At 37.1% G+C, this 27580-nt stretch overlaps 2 long non-coding RNA genes across 2 annotated transcripts; both read left to right on the plus strand.

Annotated features, from left to right (window-relative positions):
- Positions 1–671: 671 nt before the first annotated feature.
- Positions 672–9122, plus strand: LOC131231697 (uncharacterized). Its single transcript, XR_009164515.1, has 3 exons — positions 672–745; positions 7846–7987; positions 8855–9122. It is a non-coding gene; the product is annotated as an uncharacterized LOC131231697 (long non-coding RNA).
- A 7449-nt stretch (positions 9123–16571) lies between these two features.
- LOC131231699 (uncharacterized) lies at positions 16572–18320 on the plus strand. Its single transcript, XR_009164516.1, has 4 exons — positions 16572–16672; positions 16848–16906; positions 18096–18162; positions 18260–18320. It is a non-coding gene; the product is annotated as an uncharacterized LOC131231699 (long non-coding RNA).
- Positions 18321–27580: the final 9260 nt, after the last annotated feature.

Genomic DNA, 27580 nt, shown 5'->3' on the forward strand with positions numbered 1-27580 from the left:
CAAACTAACACAACTTCAAATAGCAATCTCACTACCCATAGTTTCTTCCATCTTTCCTCTCTCTGCTTTCCCTTTATATTCCCTTCAATGAGCATTATAGACTATAAGAAATATAAGTATTACCGACACTTATCATTGGCAAATATAAGAATAGCTAGCGGTAACTAAGACCGACTGCTGGATAATGGCCTCTCTCTCTCTCTCTCTCTCTCTCTCTCTCTCTCTCTCTCTCTCTCTCTAGCACGAACCAAAAACCTCAATTGTTGTGCTTGTCCTTCCTGCACAAGCAGAGCACCAGGTCCCGCCAAATTTGGTCCTTTTACTCACTACAAACAGGTACAAATCTTAGTTGAAATCACACCCCAATGACATTTCACCACAATACCTCTCTACCCTTGATTTCATTCCCTTCCGTTCCCTACCCTCTCTCCCTTCCTCCTAGGTTTAGGGCTTTTAGTCTGATTCACACTCTTTTCCCATGCTTCTACTGGAAATTAGGGTTTTAGGATGAGGTTTCCTCCCAATGGCAGTGATTGAGTTTATATTGAATGAAATCTTCTGGAGGATTTTTGACATTTTTTATTGTAGATTGAGCGGCATCTTCATATTATCTTCAATTCGAATCAAAATTCTCAAGAACTATCGAATTCCATCCTTGCAATCTTGCAGTGGGTGGCCCTACAAAATCTCAACTGGTACATGAGGTAGATGCACTGGGTGGTGAAATTGGGAAAATTGTTGATAGGTAATATTCTAGGAAATAATTTATTTTGAATGAATTTTCCTTTGACACTGTTCATTGATTTGATAATCTCTGTCAGAAACTAGGAAGTATTCCTTGTGGTTATTTCATTTGGTTCTGCATCAATTTCGTTGATTTGTAATTATTGATGGTCTTCAAATCATGGATTAGCTACTGTTTTTATTGTGTACCCCACTAGGGACCATGTTTATTTTTTTGAATTTTGAATTTAATGTTTGGATTATCATCTTCTGCTTTGATTTTATTGTCAGTGGGTTTGGGTTTGAGTGTAATTTGGTTTTTTTTTTATATATATATATATATATATATAAAGGCCCCTTATCTTGTATTTATGGGCGTTTATTTAGTTTGCAGATTCCTTTTTTATAGATAGGCTTCTTAAAAGGATTTTTTATCTCCCCCACTAGCAATTAGAAAATTAATCACCTGCACCCAAAACCCCATTTGAGTTGTAACTAAGGATTCATTCACTTATTTAGAAGATAACATGCTTTCATGACAATTATTCTAACCTCTTTCACTTTGACATGGTGTTTTATTCTCATTTTGTATTTAATAGTTCACAACTAATGCAACATGGTTGGATTGGAGGTGATTTTCACAAGTCTTTCTTTCTCCGTTATTATCATTTCTAGCAGTGAGGTTTTCACTCAACTTTTGTGTTAACCCATCATGACTAGTCATGTTCCCAACTTGGGCATTTCTTATCTTGCTAGGCTAAAAATTCGGCAGATATAACATTTACCTGTCAGGAGGATTTTCGGACTCAATGGATTTGTCTATTAAGATGAACTAAGACCACCAGATTCATTGACTTAGGCATCCCCAAGTTCCTCAAGCACACACGATTTCTTACACCCTTCAAAAAGGGAATTAAGGGGATTGAATACTAACTTGGTACACTAGTGTACTGAGTAAACTCAGTGGGGCTTAACATGATGTATGTCTTTGGAACACACAACAGGGAATAATAAGAATTGAACCAAATTACCCTCCCTCTATTGCTGGAATTGGAAATGTCCAAGTGATTTTGTCTCCAGTCAATCAGGTTTTGCTAGGCTTAAATAGACAATGTGATGGGGCCACAAGTGGGATCCCTCAGAGAAGATACCCCTAACGTATCTCAAGACTTATATCATGCATTAAAAAAAGACAGATCCATTCCAGTTGGAACTCTAGTTTCTTATAGCAAACCTTTAGAATAGAAGGACCAAAAAGGTTGTTGATGATACTTTACAGTTCATCATTTCTTCGAACTCATGATGAATCATCATAATTAGGTAATCGATTGAAGTTTTGAACTTGCTAGCTAAGTATTTTAACGTGATTTTATTCGTGAGCAGTAACCAATCCTTGCCTCACCTATATCCTAAGAAGTTGTACCTTTAGCATCCATTGAAACTGATCTCTATTGTACATTTGTACCCAATATCTGCACTTGCATTCTATTGTACATTTGTACCCAATAACTGCACATGCACTGTATTGTACTTTTAAGATCCATGAGAAGAATGAACAATGCTAGAAAAAAGTGAAATAAAAAACCAAATCATAGTTTCTTTAGAATTAAACTGAGAATCTAGGCCACAAACGCAATTACATTATTTTCAAAGTAGACATAAAAGAGATTGTACCTACAATTTGAAGGCCAACATATTATGAATACGAAGAGACTGTTATTCTTGTCGTTTCCTCTTGATCAAACTGGATGTTTGGGATTCAATTCATTTATGCATCCAAATGCAATGTTCAGCAATAGAAGAGAGAGTTGGGATTCAATTCATTCGTGCATCTAAACATTGTTGTGCAATAGAAAAGAGAGCAGAGGACTAAAAGAAATGGTCCATGACAAACAAATACACAAAATAGAGCCATGTGAATTTATAATAACTTTATGGATATGAACTAAAAACAAGATGTCAAACAAGTTCAGATGATTCAGTAATACATATCATTTGCTCAACTCTAGATATTTAAATATTGAATAATAAGAAACAAGTCATTTATGAAATGAGCCATTATCCATTTCTATTAGGTGTGAGAAGCTTACCATGAGAACCATTGGTTTCGGCCACATTTTTTTTTGCGACAGCATTCCGAGACGATTAGATTTTATTAATAATAAAATCTAAGGTAAGTTATTGCTTAGAATGGTTTCTTTAAAAACTTTAGCAATTTTACAACCTAATCATGTGAGTTCCTTAATTTGCAAACCCATATGCAAAAGAATGCACATGCATTTTTATTATGCAGCACCAACCCCTGCACCAAAATTCCTAACTAGGGAGGTATGGCCACCCCTTTACTTTAGGAACGGTTTTAAGCCGTTCCTAATTAGAAACGGTCTTCCACCATACCTATTCCTATGTGGAATGGTCCTAAAAGTCTGCATGCACCCTATTATCTCTCCTTTTTCTTCTCATTCCGATTGCTCACCTCTACTCTCCCAAATCCTTCTTCAAATTCACAATCTTAAGTTTCTCTCCAATTACACCCAAGGCCGAGATGAAGCCATCGAAGAAGAAGCCCATAGTAGAGAAGTCGACAAAAGAGAGGCAGAGAAGCTCCTGCAGAAAAGAAGCCAAAAGCAGAGAAGAGGCTTTAAAGGAAGGAGGATCAAACCGAATGATGGTGGAATGGCGTCTTCTGATGTTTATGTCAAGGGGAACGTCCCTGGGGAGAGTTCTCTTCCGGCTGCATCAAACTGAACAATGGTGGAATGGCGAGGAAGAGCATTTCAGCTTCGCCAGCGTATGGAAAAGGTAAATATGACAGTTTTAGCTGGACATCTGAACATCAAGGTTCAAATTCAGGCACGTTGAGAGGAGATATGGTTCTGATTTTAGTTTTTCAATGTGTTTTAGATTTGGAGGATGCACTTTATACTGAGCTTTGCATGCCTGTGTTGGTCTGCTCATCACTGCTCCTCGTCAAGGAGAATTAGTATTCTATTTTCCACAGGGCCACATAGAGCAGGTATTTTTTCTTCGAGCATGTCTCAGATTTTTCTAATTTATTGTTGTCAGTTTTACTACATGTTTTGCGGAAATGGATTTCTCGAAGGGCTTTGGGGTTTTTTTTTTTTTTTTTTTGGTTTGCCTAGGGTTTGATTATGATTTTCTTTTTCGAGTTTTGATCTAGGTCGAGGCGTCTACAAATCAGGTTGCTGATCAGCAAATGCCTGTTTATGATGTCCCATGGAAGATCCTTTGCTAGGTGATCAATGTAAAATTGAAGGTATGGGCTCAATCTCTTTCGCCTGAGATTAGGGTTTCACTTTTTATTTATGAGTGTTTTATTTTTCCTTCATGGATAGGCCGAACTGGACATGGACGAGGTTTTTGCTCAAGTGACTTTACTTCCTGAAGAAAAGGTCTGTTGCTCTTTTTTCTTGGTTTATGAGGCTTCAATTTTCTGGATCCAAATGTAGATGAACCTTATGAATTTGGTGGTGCTTGTGGCAACAAGATGAGACTACTTTCGAGGAGCCAACTCCTACTCCACCCCAGTGCCCTCATGTGCATTCTTTTTGTAAGATGTTAGTCTGCTTCTAATACAAGCACCCACGGTGGATTTTCCATATTGAGATGGCATGTTGACGAGTGCCTCCCACCCTTAGGGTTCTTCCTTTCCTGCCATTGTTCTTCATAGTAGTGGCTTAAAAGTTTACCTTATTTTGCCATTCATTTCTATTTATCAAGACATGGGTCGTTAACCGCCTACTCAGGAGTTGGTAGCCAAGGATTTGCCTGGGATAGAGTGGCATTTCCGCCACATTTTTCACGGTAATCACTTGTTCATGAACTGTGTAATGTTAAAATTTGATCTGGAGTGCAGATTTGGAGAATAGAGAAAGATCCGTTATGTATTATGTTTTTTAGGAGCATGCACTTCCTGCATCCCACTTCCCTTTGCTAGCAGAAACTGATCCTCATTGGAGATGGATGTGATTCATCTTCAATTTAGATAATTTTGCATTTGGGAGCGGTTGTGGATAGCTAGCCTTAGCATGACAGGAGTGATCTATTTTTAATTAATCTTGTAGATCTTAGATTTATCTGTCTTCCCAGTTGTTTTTTTCCCTGGTTTTCTTCCTAGAGCTGTGCCAAATTTCTAGTTGTTGTGCTGCTTTGCAAATTGTAATCTTCCATTTCCTTACTGTTTTGACTTAGTTTTTTTGTTGTTGTTTCCAATAACTATGGTTCTGGCCTGTATGTTTGTTTTCCTTTTAAGTTTTTCCATCTGAGAAGTCACCTTGCCATAAGACATATAAGGCATCTATGGAAGCCTGGGGTACATCTTCCCAATAACTTCATCAAATTCTTTCTAGAATATGATAAGCAGATGAGCTCTTGTACATCCATAACTCTCATGATTGACTCACAAGTCCCTCAAATCGTGGTGTAAGTTAATTTAATCATGCAAAGATATGTTTGTCTAATCCAAGTACGGCTGATTGGCCTAGGAAACTGAAATTTTAAAATGTGATTGCCTAACTAGTTCAAAATTTAAAATGTGACCGAACTATGTTAATTTATTTTGATTCCTTTTAATATCGTTGGTTAATATGTTAAAGATAACTGAATAATGGATGGTAATTGGTGCAATATCTTTATGAACAGGTGTTTTATGTATTCAGTCCATGCTTCGTGTACAATAACCTAGCTCAATATTTTTATTTTTTTGTAGAGGGTCCAGCTGAAGATAGTCATGAGTTTTGGATCCCACACATCATAACTAGCTCTGATTTTTTTTAGGTGGATATAATGTATGGAAAGGCTGATGCAACACTCGAAGAAATCAAGATAACAATTGCGGTATTAGAACTTTCGAAACACATGGTTTCTTTCTACAAATGATTGTTTAATGAATACATGTAAACAAATGGTTTTGAAAATTTGATATAGCCATTTTTCGGTGGCATATGGGTGTGGAATATAATGTCAGTTTTGAAAATTGGCTGGAAATTGAAAATTGAAATTTTTTGGGGAAGCCCTATTGCAACGATTTTCAACCGTCCCTAATTTTTTGCGACGCCCTATTTAGCCACGTTTGAAAAACGTTCCTAAAGAGGGATTTTGGTGTAGTAACTGGAATGTCCCTCTTCATTTTATCTTGCTCCATGTACATTCTAACAGAATACACCTATCTTTTACATAAGATATTATTTCAATAAAAACTAATATAGGGTTGAAGAGTTGGAGGCTTTCAAAGTTGATCTTAAATGGCCTCCAAACTTTGTAGTTTTAGAAGAGAAACATAACCATTTGGGGTCCCATCAGATTATGAACCCCGCATTGTGCACTGTTCATTGTTCATACATGTGCGGTGTTCATGGACGAGCAATGTTACCATGCATGCACTATTCTTCTGATAAACACATTGGTTTAGGCTCAATTGTTCTTCTAGAAGGATCCTATTTTAGATAGCAGTAGCTTTCCTTTTAATAGCATTCTCTTATTATCATATTTATCTTTCTTGAACCTAAATTTGGAAGTAGATTCATAGTACAAAAGCTATAAATCAAACCTAGCGTACATATATAGGCCTATGCGCATGGGATAGACAAGTTCTATTATCTTATTATAGCAACAATCAAGGAAAAATAATTTATCGTCATTCTATTTATTTGACTTGAACATAATTAGAAATCTGATTCATTTAGGATGGCAAGTAATCAGGATTTGCCCAAATATACAAGCCCATTCGTATGGACTACTCATGTATGTTATTTTTTGAACAAAATTCAGAAGTTTGCATAAATAATTGAAGTCCTTTTAGAATAGACTCTTCTCATTGTCTTTTTAGTGGTGTGATGGCCCTAGAAAGCTGTTGAAACTCTTTAAACAGTCTCTATCACCCATCCCTTTTTTGTCTCTAGTGCATTGGATTTTCTTGAGACTGATCTCTATGATTGTCTCTCATCTTCTTGGAGTTAGGAGGAAAGTGTCAAGTTACGATGTACATGATCTGAACAATGTTTTTATGGTAACAGATCAACTTTCTTTCTCATATTTCCTTCAGATCGTTCTTTATTTTTACTCTGTTTAACTGTTTCCTTTTGCTTGATTTGATGCTTGGATGTGATTTTATCAGGTTTCTTCAGTCTTGCTTTCTATATATATATAATTTTCGGCGCTAAAAAATGCTGCAAATTAGTTGCTATCTTTGCTTGTTTCGGATTAGAAAATTGCAGTAGAAGTTAGCCATTTCGTTTTTCTTTTTATTTTCTTTCTTTTTTGTTGAAATATTGTGTGATGAAATCTGTTATAGATATATGATCTTTTGCTGATTTTGAAAGAAAGATAAATTAGTAGATCAGTTCACTTTTATGCAAATGAGCTTAATTATGATGTATTCATGGCTTTCAAATGACATTATGCAATTTTTAAAAAAAAAGAATTTCTACTTTGAAGTGCTGTTTGTATTTGATTACTATTGTTGTTATTTTCTTAAAGCAATTTCTGCATGGGTATTGAGTTTTTTTGAAGTGTAGAATGCTTTTATTGTGAAATTAGAGGCATAAATGAAAGGATCTCTCCCCCCCTCCCACCCCTCTCATAAATGTTGTGTTTTGTGCATGGGTTCAGGATTGATGTGTGATTGGTTTTGGATAGAAAGTGTTTGACTCTAATTTTGTAATTTGGATTGTCTTAAGATCCAATGCATGTGATAGGTTGGGTTACTAAATCTTGTGACTTGTGGTGGTAGCCTTCTTTTGATATCCATTTTTTTTTTTTTTTTTTGTGCTACACTTTCATTTGCTATTAACAGCCTCTACGCAATTCTAGCTAATCTAGCCCATGCACTTGTTGCAAAGGCAAATATGCTCTTATGTGTTGTAGTTACTGAAGTAGTTGTCATTTTGGCTGGCTTTATTGCTGAATTTTCTGTATTTTTGTTGTTTCATGGCTGAAAATGCTGATGATTATGAGCATATAATTATATTTGCAAAAAGTGATATCAAGCAGCGGGAAGAATTGACATATGATTACAGGTTCCTTTATGGTCTTAATATGTTGTGCATTCTGTTTCCATTTTCTATAGTGTTTAAGCTGATTGCTTTTGTGTTTCATCTACAGAATTTTTCAATAGATGAACAACTTGCTTGCTATTATGGATTCCCAAGATGCCTTGGGGTTGTCAATGACATTGAAGCAGAGGAGAAAGTTGCCAAGATTTGTGTGCGATCTGAATGTTTGTTGAAGATGGTAACATCACATGGTAGCTTTCATACACTATTCTCTGTAGGTTTTTAGTAGCTCTCTATGTCACGCCATGACATGCACGGTAACCCCGCATTCTGCATTGTGTTATTTTGTTTAGTACAACAACCCAGTATAGAAAACCCATGAAATGCTGAAATATAACAGTGCCATGGCATGAAAGCACTGTTTGGCATCCCACCCGACTGCTGCTGCACTACAGTACTTGGCCACTGCTGCAACTCAAACCAGGGAATGCATGGCATGCTATGTGGTGCTATGCAGTGAGCCATGTGCCCTGTGACCTACCATAGATAGGCATGATATGTGATGTTCAGAAAAGATGTTTTGAAGACATGGACATACAGTCATGGAGTTGCCCTTCTTTATATGCCATGTGACTCCGTATGAAGGAGAAGGAAAACCGTGTTAAAAATCTGTAAGAATTATTCTTTCACTGGTATATGGGTTTCACTGGTTATATGTTTTCAGTAGTACAGTCCACCCTCTTTTTTTTTTTTTTTTTAAAAATAAATTTATATATATATATATATATATCTATATATAATTATTATTTTTTTAATTTTAAAATTTTTAAATTTTTTTTTTTCCAGAATGAAATCCTGGTCATTTGGAGGCCAATAAATGGGAAAGAAAATTGGGAATTTTTGTGAAATTGTCTCTTAACATGTGGTTTTTAATATCATTTTAAAAAATCAGGGGCTTTTCATGATCCGTCTAGATATTAACTACATTTTACATAACATATTGCAAATTTCTAGAATGACATCACACTATTTATACATCTAAAGACTTGCACCAAACTAGGTTCGTTGTGTCTGATTTGGATTCTGACTAGAATTTTGGTGCTTGCACTTTGTGGCAGTTGTTTCACAAAATGTTTCCCCAAGAAGAATTTTTCTTTGAGAATTCCGTGTATAAAGATACAGAAGATGATGTTGGTTCCTCCGACTGATTCTCAGCCCTTGATGATGAAATGTTATAGATGTGTATATTTTTATTTTCATCATTTGTGCTAACATTTTCTGTTTCAATGGCCAATTCGTCCGGTACTAAACTGAACTCCATCGCCAGTTTCATTCTCTTAGGGCTGGTGTCATTGAAGAAGTGCGTGTACAGAGATAAAGGTTTTGGATTTTTAAGGTATCACAAAAAGAATGACTACAAGAAAACTAGCCTTTACCGGCGGTCAAAACCGCCGGCAAAGGCCACAAAAACCGCCGTCAAAGCCTTTGCCCGCGGTCAGCTAACAGCCGGTAAAGCCTCAGTCGATAAAGGCTTTACCAGCTGCCAGGACCTTTACTGACAGTTATACTGGATGCCGCTAAATCGTCAATTTTTTTGCAAAATTGGTCAAAAGCTATGGATAAAATCTATAGCTGAATATGACTGGCCCCACAGTACAACCGTAGCCACGGTAAATGCATAGCCTGCTGAGTGGGGTTCAGAAAATCAGTTTCACAGTCTTAAAAGCCAAGCTGATTGTCTTTTAACCATAAATTAAAAGACAAGTGTGAGAGGGGGAACTAATTCAAGGAAGATACAAGCTGAGGTAACAAAATTCTGATTATACTGCTTGAGAAGGTCTAGCTCCATATTCTTGCTCGCATCATGAAAGATCCTGGGCTGACGGGCATTTCTAGGATGAAAGAAACATGGGGCAAAAGTAGATGATAGGGATTCTGTTGAAACAACATAATAATTTAACCTTTCCTCAAAATCTTTTGTAATAGTCAACACATGAAACATCAAGAAAAACCTACTCATCATAAATGCAAGCAACCTAAAGTTGAAATGATGTTAACAAAACCACTCAAGTGATTGCAACCTATCAACCAGACAAGCTTTTTCTTGTAAATTTTTGCTTACCTGCATAGAAATTGAACACAAGGGTATATATTGATCATGGTCTGGTTAGATGGAATTTCAGTGATTCAAATCCGACATTGAGGCATTTAATACATACACATGGATTATAGAAAATTCAATAAGCAGTACCAACTGTCTGGATTTGAAATGTTTCAGGAACATGGGCTTCAGCAAAATGAAACAACAAGAAGGTGCAAATTGATTAAAAATAAGGATTACTTTGTTGCTTAGATGAACTCTCAGCATACCCAATCCACATATCCAAATGCAATGCTGAAAGAAACTGTCTAGTAAATCTAGTATTAGAGGATCATCCCTACCTCAATACCATGAAAAAGAAAACTCAAAGTGTGGAATCAACTACTTTGTTTTTTTTTTTTTGGACTTGGAGGGTCAATCATGTTAAATGGAACAAAGGGAAAGAGATACCAGGAGTGATAGCTTACACAAATTCTTCTCAATCACAGTCAAATGGTTGGGAAGATTCGTTTGGGAGAGAGTTATACTCTGTACTCAATGCCCTTGACCTACACACAAACATAGATTTATGCCTAATTGAGAAGATAATGTACATTGCAAACTCTTGGCCAATCATTCTATGACAACCCTTTCAAGGACAGCCAACAGTTCAGAGAACCCACTGAATTCATACTATGAATGCAACCACTTTTCATGTGCCAAAAATACAGTGGAGCCATAGAAATCCCAAGGAACCCCAACAGTATTCTCATTCAAAGAAAAGGGAGATTTATGTAGTAGAGCTGATCGAACCTGAATATGGTAGAGCCAACTCATCAAACATAAAAATACTATCAAACAGATCCCAAACCAATTTCCAAAGAAACCCAACTTCAATTCAATGAAATCGTCAATGAAAACAAAGAATTTTGCATGAAAAAAAAAAAACACTAAAAAATAAACCTTTTTCTATGGCACTCTTGCTTCGCACCAAGGCCTCATCTCTTTTGGTAAGCTTCCACGAAAAATTAATGTGTATGATAACCATCAATCATTTTTCAGCAATGATCCACGTCAAAGTCTACTTACACACACAAAACAATTTGATAATGATATTCAGACAATCGCTGTAAGAGTATCTCCAATTACAGCTACAAGAACATTTGTGTCTAGGTCCCATAAAGTGAGAACATCTTTTGCAGCACATGTCAGTGAACAGTGTTATGAAGGAGAGATTGATGCATAGATATGCCAAATTATATAATGTATATATGGAAATGCTTGTAAAAGGACCTAGGACCACCTTGACCATCATCCTCATCAACAAGAGTTATCAGAAAAATTATTACTGATTAATATACTAGACTAAAAAACAATAATAGAAACAATGGAAGAACAGATACTTGCATCATACTGATGAAGGTCCATTTGAGTTCCTTATCATGATGATGTCTAGCTGATGGAGCAGTTACAAAATGCAAGTAAGCCACATAACAGGAAAAAACAAAAATGGACCAACTTATTTAAGTAATTATCATCAGGATAATTCCTATTGTAGCCAGTGATGGCCAGAGGACATCACAGTTCTAAGATCATCTTTCTAACATATAGATAAACAAACATGTCAAAAACTTATGGGGTGGAATATCTGCTTACCTGCACAGAAACTGAACACAAGGGTATATATTGATCATCCACCTCTCTTATTGCCAAGTAGTCCTAATGAAAATGCATCTACACTACAAGAAGGGGGAAAAAATAATTTGTGGCTGCACCGATACGGTCTAGTATGAACGGCTGCCTACCTACCCAATGTTCGGAAGATTGGGATCAAGCCACTACGTAGTTCTTAATATTTAAATCAGAATATTTTACGCATAAGCATGGAAAAAATCAATACAAATCATAATAGAAATGTGTACCTTCTGTTACGCATAAGAAGATGAAAAGCTGAAACAATTCACAATATAAATCTTTGTAGATTAGTTAAGCAAAACTACTAACATGAAACAAACATTAGCTGTCACAACCAACTGTCAAAATCAATTATTTTTGTTTTCAGAAATAACAAAAAGAGAGAGAGAGAGAGAGAGAGAGAGAGAGAGAGAGAGAGAGAGAGAGAGAGAGAGAGAGAGATCCCTCCATTTAGCTCAATCCATAGTTGTCACAACCTACAAAATAAACTAACAAAAAGAAATTAGTTAATATTTACAATCTTATATAAGTTCTATTGTATATGAAAATTTTTAAAAAATAAAATCGGATGGTAAGTGTGTGAGATCTTAGCTGTGAAATTGCGGGGGTTCATGGATGGATGATAGTGCTTAAATGCCACCAATCGTCATAATCATTGGAAGTCATCGCATGGATGGTCAAAAGTGAAAATGGTCAGCAGCTTAGATTCAGCCAGAATCGGATGGTTAAGATCACTGTGCTGTGTGATTTTTAGGCCATGTTCAATCAGAATGGGGAAAAGATTTGAATGGTTCAAATAACTGACGTGTGTACCGTGTGCATGGTGAATGGCTTACTTCAATTGCCATTCACATCGCCATAGTGGAAGTAGGAGTGTACAACGAGTCGAACTGAGTTGAGCTGGCCTTAGCTTGATTCGACTCGGCCGCCGACTGACCTTAGCTCAAATTCGGCTTGGCTCGGTTCGTTCAGTAGCTCGGCCCATCTTGGGCCGAGTTCGAACTAAGATTGAGATGAGTTTGTCATTGAAGCATTTCCATAAACACCTAAACTACACCTTTAAAATCCATCGATTTCCGGTACAACAAAAAAGGCACAAACCTCTTGATCTTGCATAACTTGGTTCCTTGCATGAACGTTTCAGAGCAGAATCTTTTAGTTGATGCTATGAAGATCATCGAGAAGATCAAAAGAATAAGATCTGCAAGCGGAAAGACGATTAGGGGCAAAATCTTTTAGCTAAGCTTGGTTCCTTTCATATGTAAATCTCGCTGGGAGAAATCCCCTTCATTTTGAGCAGGTCTCTCTCTCTCTCTCTCTCTCTCTCTCTCTCTCTCTCTCCATCCATTGTCTAGAAATTCAAATAGCATAATTATACAAACTTTTTCCCTACAGTTCCCAGATTTCAAAGGTCAAGCACATGGAAAAGCATCAAGGTAAAACCTACTACTCTGTGTAGTTGATCAAGCACATGGAAAAGTTGAGTTCCTAATGCAATAAATGATGGAACTGACATGATATAGTGACATCATACCTGGAAGTACTGATATTAGCAACTTACCACTCTTTGTGTAGTTGATCAGCTGAACGGTGATTTCCTTCTGTTCTTTGATAGCCTCTCTAATTTTAGAGATAGTTCCTTGATCTGTATTAGGGCCTTGAAGAAACCTACAGCATCAACTGGATCTTATTGTTTAATTGTGGTCTAATAAGGGTGATCTCACAATTTTAGTAGAAAATAAGAAACTAAGGACTGGTTCACATTCATCAGATTCAAAAGGATTTAAATCCTTTAGGTTCCAAAATGCACTTCATTTGGAACTAGATAATGAATGGCTTGGATCTCATGAACTTGTTCCTGGGCAGATTGTGGGCAAACATGCATGAGTCTAATTTATTTGTTGAAGCTTGTTGTAAGTCTACCACTGAGCCATGAATGGAGACCCAGCTAAAAAAAATCAAACTGTTTTGCAACTCAGGTAGACCCCGATGAAAATCAAGGGTAGGCATCGCCTCCCACTTTGTTGTGTCCCACCACCTTTTTAGGCCCTAGGATCACGAGATAATTCATCCAGTGGATGGATTACATTTTGTACACACATCATATGGGATGAGGGTCTTTTTAGGTAATCTGATATCGAACTAGAGACCTCATGTATGTGTTCCCAAAGGTTCGCATTGAGTTCTTGCGAGAACTGGCTCTAGGGAGAAAACTTCGTACACACATATGACAAATGCTCACATCTAACTAGCTGGCATGTTGGGCCCAGCACGGTTTTGGTTTGATAACTTCCCTACCCATTTAGGTTGTCCCACCAAGAAAATGGTACTAGTGTTCCACATTCAATGTACAAGATAAGCCTACATGATCATAAGAACGACGAGGCTAAGGCAATGCACTTGCTAGACCCCACCTAAAGAACATATATGCCTCAGTCATATGTGGGGCATATAAAAACCAAAGCCATTCAACAGTTGGGATACACTAAAAAAATATCATGCCAATATTATAGTAAGAAGTTCCATTAATCAGCCACAGACCGGAAACTTTGAAAGCTTAGAAAAACATGACCCGGGATAAAAAACCAGGATAGTCCACCCATCAGGCAACCTGAGCCATCCAAACTAAGGAATAGAGTAGATGGTCTGACTCATAATAAGTTAGTGGCTAACCTAATGTTTCCATTGGTCTATTGTTTACACATGGTGATATTTATAGCGTACCCACCTTTTATATGGCTCATATTATCCACACAAGTGATACATTGATGAGGTGTGAAATTTTATTGCAGGAAAAGAATTGCATGTGAAAGTTCACATGCACCATCCAATGTGAACGCTGCTCATCTAAATAAATATATTCTCGCTATATTAATTGATATCTATGGTAGTTGAAGCCTTAGAATAGTTTCCTAACTATTCAAAATAAGAAGTTTACCATGTAGGCAAAATATATAGCACTAGCATGGTAAATTTGTAAGAGATGCAATTTTGAAATGCTTTTGAAGTAAACAGTATGCAAAAGTCAGACAGTCCACTCAATGTGCAGGCCAAATGTGTGCCTTGAATGAGTATATTGGGCATGCCTCTTAAAATGAGTGGACCAGCCTTACTTTTGCAAATGATTATCTTCATGCTGGGGGTTACCTTGTCCCACATACTCAAGTAGGCATGTGTAAAGGTATGTTTGGGGCTAAAATACCTTTTGGAAATAATTGACAACTTCTCCCCTCCCAAAAGCTGTAAAATATTTCATCTCTTGGTACAGTTAAAGGGGTGTGCTCTTACCTTTTGCTCTCTATGTGGTATGTGCGTGTGGATACAAAGAAAGATGGTTGGAAACAGTTAACTTCCAACTTATTAAGTGAATGTAACATCAAAACCTTCTAATAGGTTGGGCCCACTATGAGGATCAACCCAGTGCAAAAATCAGCCCATTTCTCCTTTTAATAAAAAAATAAATAAAAGGTGGGAGCTCACCATCTATAAGTGTGTTGATGAGAAAACAGATTGTATAGACATTTGGGTGGGCTTCATGTAAACTTCTAACTCACCTATTTTACAGAGCCTGGCTCCAAATCAGGAAGTAGATGAGGACAAGATCAATTATATAAATGAATAACTGTAGATCACATTTATTAAAAAAAAAAAAAAAAAAAAGAAGGCAAAGGACAAGATCAATTATATAAATGAATAACTGCAGATCACATGTACTCTTATAACCATCTTCCTAATATTACAAATATACATCCATATGAGATCTAGACAGCTCATCTGTTGTGCCATAAGCCAACAGTCAGGTTGATCAGAGCCCCTTACGGGAGAATTTCTGCTCATTGTGTATAAATCATTGGTCAGACTTTTTTCTAACCATCGGTTTCTAATGAACATAAATCATCAAATCAGAGGATAAATTCATCCCACCAGTGTAAGTTTATAGTTGTAGCCCATCCAAACAGGGGCCCGGCAGATGAGCGATCTCGATCCTATACATCTTTGCCATTGTCATATGAATGTAGATGGACAACTCAATAACTATTCTTCATATTAGTCATTACGTTATTGGTCACATTTTCTTCCCAGGCAGGCATTATCTTTGAAATAAACATCCCAAACCGCAATGGAAATCAAATACCGCACATATCAGTTTCTCAAATGCTACCTATTACCAAAAAAGGCATTATCTCTATTCTTTTCTTTTTCCTTTTTTCAATTTCTCTGTTTTTTCTCCCAATCAAAGAACTACACCAAAAAACGATCTCCTCCCAAGAAATTTCAAATCCCTCAATTAAAAGAAAATTTTAAAAAATAAATTAATTAATATTCAAAAGATCTACATCATTAAAGCACAAATGAAAAACATCAGACAAAATTTTTTTAAAATAAAAATAAAAATACTATGAAACGATCTCAACATCAAAATGCAGCTCCAGAAACCCCCAAAAATCGTTGCAGAACACAAATGTGACTCCAAAAACCCTAGAAAACATAATGCAGGTCGATGAAAACCTAACCTTACAATGCGGGAGACGAGATTGAAAAGATTGCGTTTGCTCTTACCTTAAATCGATAAAACGGGAAGCGAGAAAGTAAAAGAAACCCTAGATCCGATGCGAACGCAATAACCAAACGGGTCCGCCTTTGAAAACGTGAGCTCGTTGAGATATGCAAATCCAAAGGAGAGCTCTCTCCTCTAGCATTTAAAGTGAGAGAGAGAGAGAGAGAGAGAGAGAGAGAGAGAGAGAGAGAGAGAGAGAGAGAGAGAGAGAGATGGAAAATCGGTAGTAGGGTTTTCTGAGAGAATCGAGGGAGCGGGTCGAAGAAAAATTCCAAAGCTTTTACCTTTATTGCTGCTGTCGGGTGTTGCAAGAAGGAAAAAAGGAAAGAAGATAAATACGAGGGGGAGGTAGAGAGAGGCAGAGAGAGGGAGATACTGCGGTATAGGCCTTTATGTTTTTTTTTTTTTAAAAAAGAAACGGACCTTTTGCCCGCAGCTGTTAAAATGGGCTGCGGGCAAAGGGTAAGCCCATCAGTCGACTAAGCCCTAATTTGTTGTAGTGGATCAAGCAACCTTGGCCATTCAAATGGCCAAGCGAATGGTTTTCCGTGGCAAGCTATTATTGAATGTTGTCTGTTGGTCTGTCTCTTTGTATCTAGATATGTTTTAAAATTCAGATGCATATGGAAATTATGTTTATATTGGTGACTTGACTAGATAGCTGGCTAGTTCACTTTGTTGAGTTTTGAGTTGACTCAATGAATTTTATAACCTTGCTACAAAGTATTGAGTTCTTGTGGGGTTCTTGGGCTTGATATTTTCCTTTAACCATAGCTAGGAAACATTGTGGATGGAGGAAATGGAGATACAATAGACAACCATTACTATCATTCCATGGTAAACATCTCCCTTCCCTTTCTATATGATGATTTCCTCATCAATTAAACTCGAGATGCATTTTTCGATGTAGGAAGACAGTTGATGCATTCTTTTGGTGTAAATGCTTGCCATTTCTTGGTTTCCTGGGCAAGAATATTACCTTGTGAGTAAGAAAATTTTCACTTCATACTAGTATTAGAATTATTTAAAAGATGGTAATAATTTTCTTAAACAATCTCTAGTGGAAGAAGAGTGGAAGTCAATCCCACTGGAATCATGTTCTACAACAAGCTTATAGATGCTCTTATACTTGGAGGTAGTGTTACCCAAAAGGCTTCGCAATCATGCACATTAGTAGATACCTGAAAATTACTAGATCGATAGACTCACAACTCAACCTAGTCAGCTTTGTTTGCCCAAATTACCTCATGCATATGACCAATGTTTGAAAGCTAATTGATCCAATGACTGAGTGTACATCAATAGGATTACTTTCTTGTATGTGGCATCTTATGCTATTGCATCTAAAACATTTCCCTTATTCAGAAATTTTGAAACTTCCAATAAAGTTGCAGTTCATGATTAGAAGATTGCTTAAAATAGCTACGTGCAGTGATTCAATATTAATTTGCGTATGTTTGCAAGGATCCAGTGTACAACACAAATGAAGTAAAGGAGGCATGAGATTAATGTGTGCAAATAATTTGGAGTGAAGTAGTTATTTATTAAACTCAAGATGCATTTTTCGATGTAGGAAGATACAGAGTTGATGCATTGTCTCGGTGTAAATACTTCAGTCCATTAATAAGGTGTTTTCGCAGTTGTTTCAAGTGCTGAGGTCGCCAGCGTGAAACTGGTGATGGTAAGAGCCATTAATCTTCATAGCTGTTTATGTTAAAAGTTATTTGTTGAGAAATGCCCATGTCCGGGCCCTACATGGATGCATGCAAGATCTATACTGTCCATCCAGTGACCACACCATGCGTGTTGTAGTCCAAAGCTCAGGTGGTGGTCAAATCATCAGATGCAACACATGAGCCACAGCCGCCTCCTTTGGGTTACAACAGGTGCACAATAAGGCCACATGATGGCTGACATGGATCTTGTGCACGTGGACAAAAGGAGATGCAGATTTTGGATACTGCTAGCAAGCCTTGCGCAATCCAACTATGAGATTGGAAAGTTATTCTAGCTCACATCTTTTCAGGTCAGAGAATTGGGATTTAGAAAGAATGCAGGCAGTGAGACCGTCACTGGCGGAGGCGCGTGCTATTGTAGGTTAAAATGCAAATTCTTCTCCATACAATCACTTGAATCTTTATATTTTACTTGAATGCAACTTTTTTTTTTTATTTTAAACCTTGTGTGCAGGAGCACATAAGCCTTTTGACGCCAGTCGTGCTAGGACTGGATCACATGAAGGATTTTTTTTAAAAAAATGTATTGAAGACCATTTCCGACTCATTGTTGTATATATATATATATATATATATATATATATATATATATATATATATATATATATATATATATATATATATATTGTGAAGTAATATAATTTTTATTTAATATTCAGTTTTAATTGTATTGCAACATTTTTTAAGTTTCAAATATTAAAAAAATTATAGGTTCCAATTGAATTATTAAAAATAAAATAAAATTTATTGGCTTGTGTGCAGATTGCATGGCTTTTAACCGGGGCTTCTTAAATCTCTATAGCCATTCGGAAGACTTTTACTGGCACCTGTATAGACTTTTATTGGCACTTTTTCGTGATTAAATGTGGCTAGAAATCATGCTTTGGAATATCTTTACCGATGCTTGGATAGACTTTTGCTGGTGCTTTGTCAACTTTTATCGGTGCTTATTTAGAAACTACCGGCGGCCACTAGAAAGCGACAGTAAAAGGAGAATGGGCGCCGGAAAAGTTTATTCAATTACGGTGACTGAAAAAGCACTGGTAAAGGATGAATAGCGTCAGTAAACCCTTTACCGAAGCACCCCTTTGTTGGCACTAGTCCATGCACCGACAAAGGTTTTACCGGCGCTTTTTTGACCTTTATCAGCGCTTTTGACCGCTAGTAAAGGTCTTGTTTCTATTAGTGTCTCGGCCCTTTCTAATATACTAAAATAGAAAAACAGTAGTTGCCCCCTCATAAAAATACATAGGAGAGAAATAAGGAGAATTTGAACCAAGGTTGTCACACCCTAAAAATTAGCACTCGAGTACAAAGATACCGGTCCTGAGTTCCTGGATGTGAACCAAACAATAATGAACATGTGACCTCATTCAGATTCACATTTATTCAACATATGAATAAGCAGAGTTGCGCGATTCAATTTAGCAAAACCAAAGTGAGGTAGAGATAACAAAAATCAACAAATATAGTGCAAACAGTCAAAGTACAATTAAAAAATGGTGTCTGCCCAAATAAGGATTATATAAGCCAAAATATACATACCTAAGAAGGTTAAAGTGTAGAGTTTTCAGTTTACACCAAATCCTCCAAAACATAAAGACAGTGGCACAAGACGATCTGTCTACTCGTTTAAGGTCTCATTAGTACATGTATCAATGATATACTTGGTTGGTATTTTAAAATACCGTCCTATGTGGGAGTAAATAGCTAACTCAGTGGTTCCATTAGTTCTAAGTCGCACATGTTATCGACTCAATCAGCGTAGTTAATGATAAAATAAGAAATCAAGTACTTCATAAATATTCTTATTAAATGCATGAGGGAGATTATTAAATGATGCATGCACATCATAATCCAACACTCCCTCATCACGTGATTCCAATGCCAAATTGCCATGTCCTATCTAATGTAATACGATTGATGCATATGTTAGCCGAGTAATTATTAAATTCTATTCATCCAGCATATTAGCGAAGCTAGGATACCGACGTCATATCACTAGTCTTTATCCTAATCACGTGATTCGTTGCTACACGTAATGGCTCCTCACCAGTGTCCCTTGATGCAAATTTAGGTGTCACATGTTTATCTCACAAATCAACAATTCTAAAGGTAGGACATGATACCTAAATGTATGAGGATCAACCTGATATTAGTCATCACCCAAATGCTGAGTATGATCACTCAGTTCTGAGGTACGAACTTATCATATAAAATAAAATCACCACAAAAGAAAGGAGCTCGTCACCCAATTTCATTCACGCCTGAGTTGTTCAAACAGTACTCTATTACGAAACGATCAGATGGGTAATTTAATAAGGGTCGTTCGAATAATGATTTATCACCTCCATTAGTGCTTACTGGTCACTATGGGGAGGCTCATCACTCTAGCATAGGCTAATAGCTCAGACACAGTGTCTTATACCACCATGCTCGGTTTATGAGTCTTAGTGTGATCATATCGTACTAACGATTATGAATGGACACATCCATTGGGAACGGGGTATCTTAGATTCTATTTGGTCGTATCACACATTTTGAATATACATGATCAATCGGCTAGCGGACTAATTCGATGGATATGGGAGAACCCTGACGCAACCGACATTGGGTGCGAGCATCCCGTATAGTCCAACTACTATTGGTCGTCTGCATTCAACCTGGATTGATCGAACAAGCCTAGGGTGGTCGCCTTAACTTGGGTCACCCCTTTAGTTCGGGCGGTTAGCCAATTGACCCAACATCGTAGCAATCCTAAGTATTGTTATGGACTAAATAATATATCAAGCAATTATAAAATAGGTTTTACTACACAACCACTTAAGCATTTCATCGAACATATAAGCATCTATGGGGTACTACGTTAACCAAGGCATTAAATTATACATGTGACCATGTATAAAGTAATACAATCACTTAAGCATTAAATCAAACACATGATATCGATAAAGCAACACATTCCGCTATTATAGTAAAATCATATCTAACAAATAACATATATTATAACAAAATCAAAATATTAACATATTATCATACACGAATTTATCTACAAGCAATTAATCATTAAATGAGATCCTCAAGGGTTAATAAAAGATAACCTAGAGATAATGGTCTGTACCTTCGCAATGATTTGACCGACTCACTTAGCTCATAGGGTTAAGGTGTTAGGAAAAGATCGTCGAAAGACCTAAACAAGCATATAAGCTTGTGAGATTATGGATAAATAACTATATTGAACCCTAAATTACAAGTGTGATTCAATACTTACCTCCGATCATTATCAAAAAAGCCTCAATGACTGCTCCAGTTATGACGAGGCGACAAGAGAGAGGATGAAAGGGTGGAGGTGCACCAACACTCACACCCCAAGCTCCCTTTCTTCTCCTTTCTCATCTTTCTCTTCTTTCTTTTCCCCCTTTTTCTTTTATTATAGGCATGAAATTTGTATGGGAGGAGGGGGTGCCCGAACAAGGGCCTTATATAGTGCTAGAATTAGTGCAAATTGCCCTAAAGGATGGGTTTTTACTATATTAGCCCTAGGGGAGTGTGTTTCTACCCTTTGGGGGCCACTACAGGGTGTAGGACTTGACACCCACTGTTAGATAGCCCTAGTGATGATCTACGCATAAATACAATCAGCCTACCATTTGGACGCGTCGATCGACCGGTATGATCAGAAGTCTGTTTGAAGGTCACCGATGGTCAATCGGGGCCACGACTATATGGATATGTATGGAAAAATATCGTTAGTTGATACCTCAACTTTGGCGATGAATCGACAATCCGAAAATCACAACTTCGTGAAAGAACAAAGTTACTAGTTTCACTTAAGTTCTGGGTCTTTACACTTGCTCTGGTGGTAGACTCTCAGGAGTTTCAACATCCGGTCAAGGGTTCAAGTACCCATAGGTGGTGAAATTCCACTAGGCGTGAGTGTGTGGGAGTGTGTGTGTGCATGTATATATATATATATAAAAAAAGTTTCACTTAAGTTCTAGATTTCGGTATAGGGGATTTACGTATTTCAAGCATTTGGCTTCCAGCATAAGTTGAGCAGTTCTGGGTACTTTCTTTGTTCTCCGCCCGTGATGGGCGTCAAGCCTAGTGAGATGGATATTATTCTATAGTCTCGGGTTTAGTGGGCCCACTAATGAACGGTCTAGAGCTTATTTAGATAATCATGACACTTCTGGAATGAATTATTTATCGAAATTTTTGTGTGCAATGATTAGGGTTTGGATTGCCTAAGTTCATAGTGTGACCTATTTACAACTAGCGGAAGTGATGATTCGATTATAATCACCCTAAATTATCTGTTCTTAAGTTAAAAGGATACTGGGTCAGTTTGGTTTGTTAATTAAGATCCGACCCCTAGTTGTCTCGCTTTAGGTAAATCTTTATTTAGTTACGTTTGGCTCGATTAGTCAGTAATAGGTAGGCTAGATTTGGGCCTCATGTGAACAAATTACGAGGCTAAACTCGATGTTTAAGTGATCGGGTCGATTTGTTGACTTTGTATGGTTGATTAATCGAATTTTACGATTCTTTACTAGTACCACTCACGTATATGCTCACCTTGAGCGTCAATGGTCAATAAGTGAAAATGTAGGCTAATTACATTGAGACTTTTCAAGGATTTTTGAAAATTCAAAATAGTGAAAATTCAGGACGTTACAAAGGTGGTGATCTAGAACGGTGGAGATGTTGACCGCCCATCACAACCAATCATCTTTTAGGTCTGGGCACTCTAAGCAAAGGCCTTGCACTTCGGTATCATGTGACTCAAGATATATGTTTGATCCCCTGTGTTTATTAATTTTACCATGTATGCATATCTGATCCTAGTAGCATAACTAGAGCCACTAATTGTTTTCCAATTATAGATAACAACAAATCTCTACGGCCTGGTATCATCAACGGCTACCACTACAAAGTGGCTCTCAGCCTAGTCTTTCGAAACCCCCACATGCCCATCAATTCAGCTAAATCCTTGTCATTGTTTGAATGAAGTCCTTTTCATGGTCCTTATGTCTTGAAAAGACAATCTTCTCGATGGGGTGAGACCATTGCGTCCATGTGAAGCGACCCAAATTTGTGCAAGTGAGATTTTGTTCCAATAGTTAGTGGTTTTACAATGCCTCTTGTGTCATTTATTCATGGCTGACTTTTGGTTGCATCATTCAATGCTAGTATTAGATTTGGGTTAGGCAGTTCCCTCATGGCCTAAGGGTTGTGTTACGAAGGTGGGTTGATTTTGATGGATACCAATCTTCTTAAAATTGGAGCCCCATGTTTGCAGATGATTTGATCAGGTCCCCTCAGCCATAGGCACTTGCCAAGCATACAAGCAAATGTTAGATGTCCTTGATGGTACTGCGAGAATGACTGCTCACTAACTTCCATGCAACCAATGCGGCAAATATGGTCGAGGTTTTGAAAATCTCACGGTAATAAAACAATGCACTTAATGAAATTATACCCATAGTTTCAAATATCGGCAAATTTTAAAATATCACATTTTTATTTTGATATTAACTAAAAAAAGTAAAACCTTAAGGATATTGTTCAATAAATAGATATTTAAAATTTAAATATTCTTAATTTACCCTAAACATGCAAAAAATTTTAGGTGAAAATTTCCAAAAAAAAATCCTTAAAATTTGAAAATATCCGAAGAAATTTTCAGACCTAGTGATTGTTGGGAACAAGATATTGTCGTCCAACCAGTTGCAACAAGGGATGCAAGATCTACAACCCTGTTATACTCGTGTGCAATTGAGGGTTTTGTGTCTAGCGCATTTTCCAGATTAGCACACATGTGCGAGAGCCCGGGATTCATCAGCTAGATTTATGAACCTGCGATGTGCCAAAAATATGGCCCATCCAAGCTCTTTTAATGGGCCACGTATGGGTATGACATTTGCAGTTCATTGTATTTTTTTGTCACAACAAGGAAAGAAATGTTCCACCTTACGACGTGGCCACCTTGAGGTTTTTCACGACGACACTTTGATGGTAGGCCCCATCTGATGAATGGCCTAGATGTTTCACATATTTGTCACTTTGGCAAGTCTTCTGCAATGAAAATACTTAGAGGCTGTTTCGATACCAGAAATTATTTTATAAAGTTAAAGGAAGATCGGAGCAAAAAATAAATGAAGTAGACTTGAATGGTTTAGCTGTATGCCACCAAGACCAAAAACTGATGGTTAGGAGAAAGTTTGTACACTTTGAAGGCTTATAAGGGCAATGGGTAGGCCGAAAAGGATGTTGATGAGGTTGTTAAAAGAGACTGAACACCTTATGGTTTAACTGAAGATTTGGACCTTGATATATAGAGTGGAATGATGGAACAAGATTCATCTAGCCTACCACAAATAATTGGGATAAGGCTTAGATGAGGATGAGGATGATATTTCTCATATGTGGCTGTGGCTAAGGGTCATAATGGGTTGGGCAGCTTGCCTGCTGTATGAGCCTCATCTGACTTTTGTTCAAGCTTGGACCTATTAGCTTTGTATGTGGACCAAACTTGGTCTTTACAAGCATAGCCCGCTGATTTGCCTTAGCTAGGCTTGGGCTTAATTCATTTTGGTTGGACCTGGCTCTACCGAAAACTTTATATGTACATCTTATATCCTAGGAATATACCATTTTACTTCATGGTTGGGTAATCAATGCATCTTAAAGGTAGATAGTTCATTTTGTTCCTTCAAGTGCCTATTTTTATTCCGGGCATCTTAAATATAAATTACTAATTTTGTTTCTTCGAGTGTTTATTTATTGGTCAAGTTGGGTTGACCAAGCCCCAACCTTTTCTTTTGAGCTTAAGCATGGGTCAGACTCAAGCCTAAGTCCTTTAGTGCCACGACGGTCGAAGAGATATGTGAAAGTAGTTAAAAAGAAAAACTACTGGTAAAATACAAAAAGAAAAACATTTTTAATGGCATTTTAACTGAGTGTGTGGGGTGTGTGTGCGTGTGTGTATATATATATATATATATATATATATATATATATATATATATATATATATATATATATATATGCGCGCACACACACATGTGGTGAGAAAGCTTTTTCATTTTCTATTTCCTAAGCTAACTGGGTTAAAAAGGACTCTTAATGATTTTTTTACTTAACTAGTTATTAGCTTATCCAAACAAAATCTCCCATGAGCTAAGTACAATTCTTCCATTTCCAAGAATCAGGGAATTGCACTAGAGATTCTCTCATTCTATATAACTGATGATCTGCTATAAATGTATATTCAAAGATAATACTCGGCAGCATATAATATAAAAAATGGTTGGTTCCTTTTTAATTGATTTTGGACCGTCAATTTAGTAAAAAAAAATAAGCTCCTCAAACGCACATTGGACAACAAATATGTCATCAGATTAATGTCTCAAGATATTGCAAACGTATGTTGTAGGGCCTTATATGTGGATGCATAAGTTCCATTGGACAGGGATCCATAGAATCAGAAACAAATTTCAATATCTATTTTGGTGGGACCCCACCATTCATTCCAATTTGTCAAAAAATACTTGAAGATGAACGGTGCCTGTGATTAAGTTGGGAAAGTGCCATTTGATCCAAACGGGTCTGACGTGGAAGACATGGGCTAGTAGGGATCCCCTGCATAAACGGACCATTAAAAAAATAAAAAAGCTTTCCTAAAAGAAGATTAAAAAAAGAGGCTTTCCCACAAAACATCAAAATTGCAATATGGATGAAACCGGTGCCACCAACGGGTATGCTAATGAATTTACATTTTTTTTTTCCACTTTACTATATGATTGTGCTTAATGATTGACAATAGGATAAATGTCTTTATATAGGCAAGTGTTTATCCGGACCCTTCCATCTGCAATTACAGCTCATTTTAGGACGTGAGCTTAAAAATGAGGCAGATCCAAATATCAGGTGGACCACACCATAGGAAACAGTGTTGATTTAACACCTACTATTAAAAACTTCCTAAGGCCTGCTTAATATTTATTTTCCATCCAAACTGATTATTACATCATAATGACCTGAATGAAGTGAAAACATAATTATCGACATAATCCAAAGCTTACATCGCTCCAAAGAAAATTTTAATGGTAGGCATTTAATTACCACTGTTTTTGTCCACTTGAGCTTAGATCTACCTCAATTTTGGGATTACGCCATAAAATGTACTAGAAAAATGGATAGACGGTGTGGATGAGATAGATACATCATGGCAGAGCTCACGGAGTACCCTTCAGTACTTGAGGTGTCAATTCTTGTGTAAAACAGTACCATGAAAATGATCACTCTTCTCAATGATTGACTTAGCACCAATATGTGGAGTCAGACCATATATTCTCCATTGGTTCCAACAAATCCGTTGAGGTAATTAATCGGCTTGAGGGCTGTGACAAGTGATTTTCATGGTGGGACCTACTACTGAGGACCTGCACGTGGCATGTAAACCAAGATGGTACTTCTACACTAGTTGGGAGCCTTGCTGAGTAGGTATGATATCACTTTTAGATTCGGTGTAAAGTACATATTCCTGTTGCTGATAAAATGAATAGTGGCCTGGATGTAAACAGCTTCTTCTGCTTTGGCAACCATGACGTGAACTGCACCTCCAGATGTACATGTTGCCCAGTTGAATTGATTGAATTGAGAGAGCAACAATTTTCTCCTGTGATCTGACAGTATACTTTTATTTTTTGAGATTTTTTCATATGCCTCCCTGCTTTTTTATATATGGATAAAGTAACTCTTGCTTTTAAATTATTTTTCAAAACCAGCAAACCGTTAGTCACGTAGGAATTGATTTTCGTATTTTCCAAAGGACAAACTACCTTTACTTTACAGCAGTTGGCAATCTCAAGTTGGGTTATTACTGCACCAACCCTCACCTTGACCGTGCATGGGGTCCACCTTGATGTTTCTAAGAAATTCACCCCATCCATTTTATTTTTCCAGCTCATTCGAGGGCAAGGACCCAAAAATGAGGCAGATCCACAGCTCAAATTGGGACCAAGATCACCCTAAGATATTTCAATGGTGGACATTCTTTCCCACTATTTTCTATCTTTTGGTACGATTAGTTTGTGTGAGCCATGGATGTTTCTATTTGGGCGTCTTGTTTGGGCTACTAGATTTATGTTCTTAATTTCTTGACGTTGATGTTAACAGAAATTAATTAAAACTTTAGCATGAGCTTAGGATGCGGCTAATTTTATTTTGATGGAGGGATAAACAAGTGACTCTTTCCATTGTGAAAGCAAGGTTAGTTGGATTAGTCCACTTTTCAGTAGATATAGCCCACTATTTTATGTTGGATATGGATTTGAATCATTTTCTCACCCATACCCTAAATGAGCTGAGTTAACTGATGGATGAGATAGATTTGTTAAAAAATATGTATCATAAATATTTCAACGGTAAGCTTTCTACTGCCAATCTTGTGTTGGTGTGTCCAACTCGAGCTCTCTAGCAACCTAATTTTTGGAGCCATGACCTAAAATGAGATGACAAAATGCGATGGATGGATGGGGTGAATTTGTTACAAGCATCGGGAAGGCCCCACTTACCGTTGGTGTGCAACTATTACCTAGCTCAACCATACGTGGGTTCCACCTTCATGTTTACCGGAAATCTATTTCCTACATCTATTTTAGCAACTCATTTTAGGACATGAGCCATAAAATGAGGCAGATCTAAGCTTCAAAGTGGCTCGTACTGGCCTCAAGATATTTCAACGATGAGCATCACGCTATTTTTCTTT

Source organism: Magnolia sinica, chromosome 17 (genome assembly GCF_029962835.1).
Source record: "Magnolia sinica isolate HGM2019 chromosome 17, MsV1, whole genome shotgun sequence".
Lineage (NCBI taxonomy): Eukaryota > Viridiplantae > Streptophyta > Magnoliopsida > Magnoliales > Magnoliaceae > Magnolia > Magnolia sinica.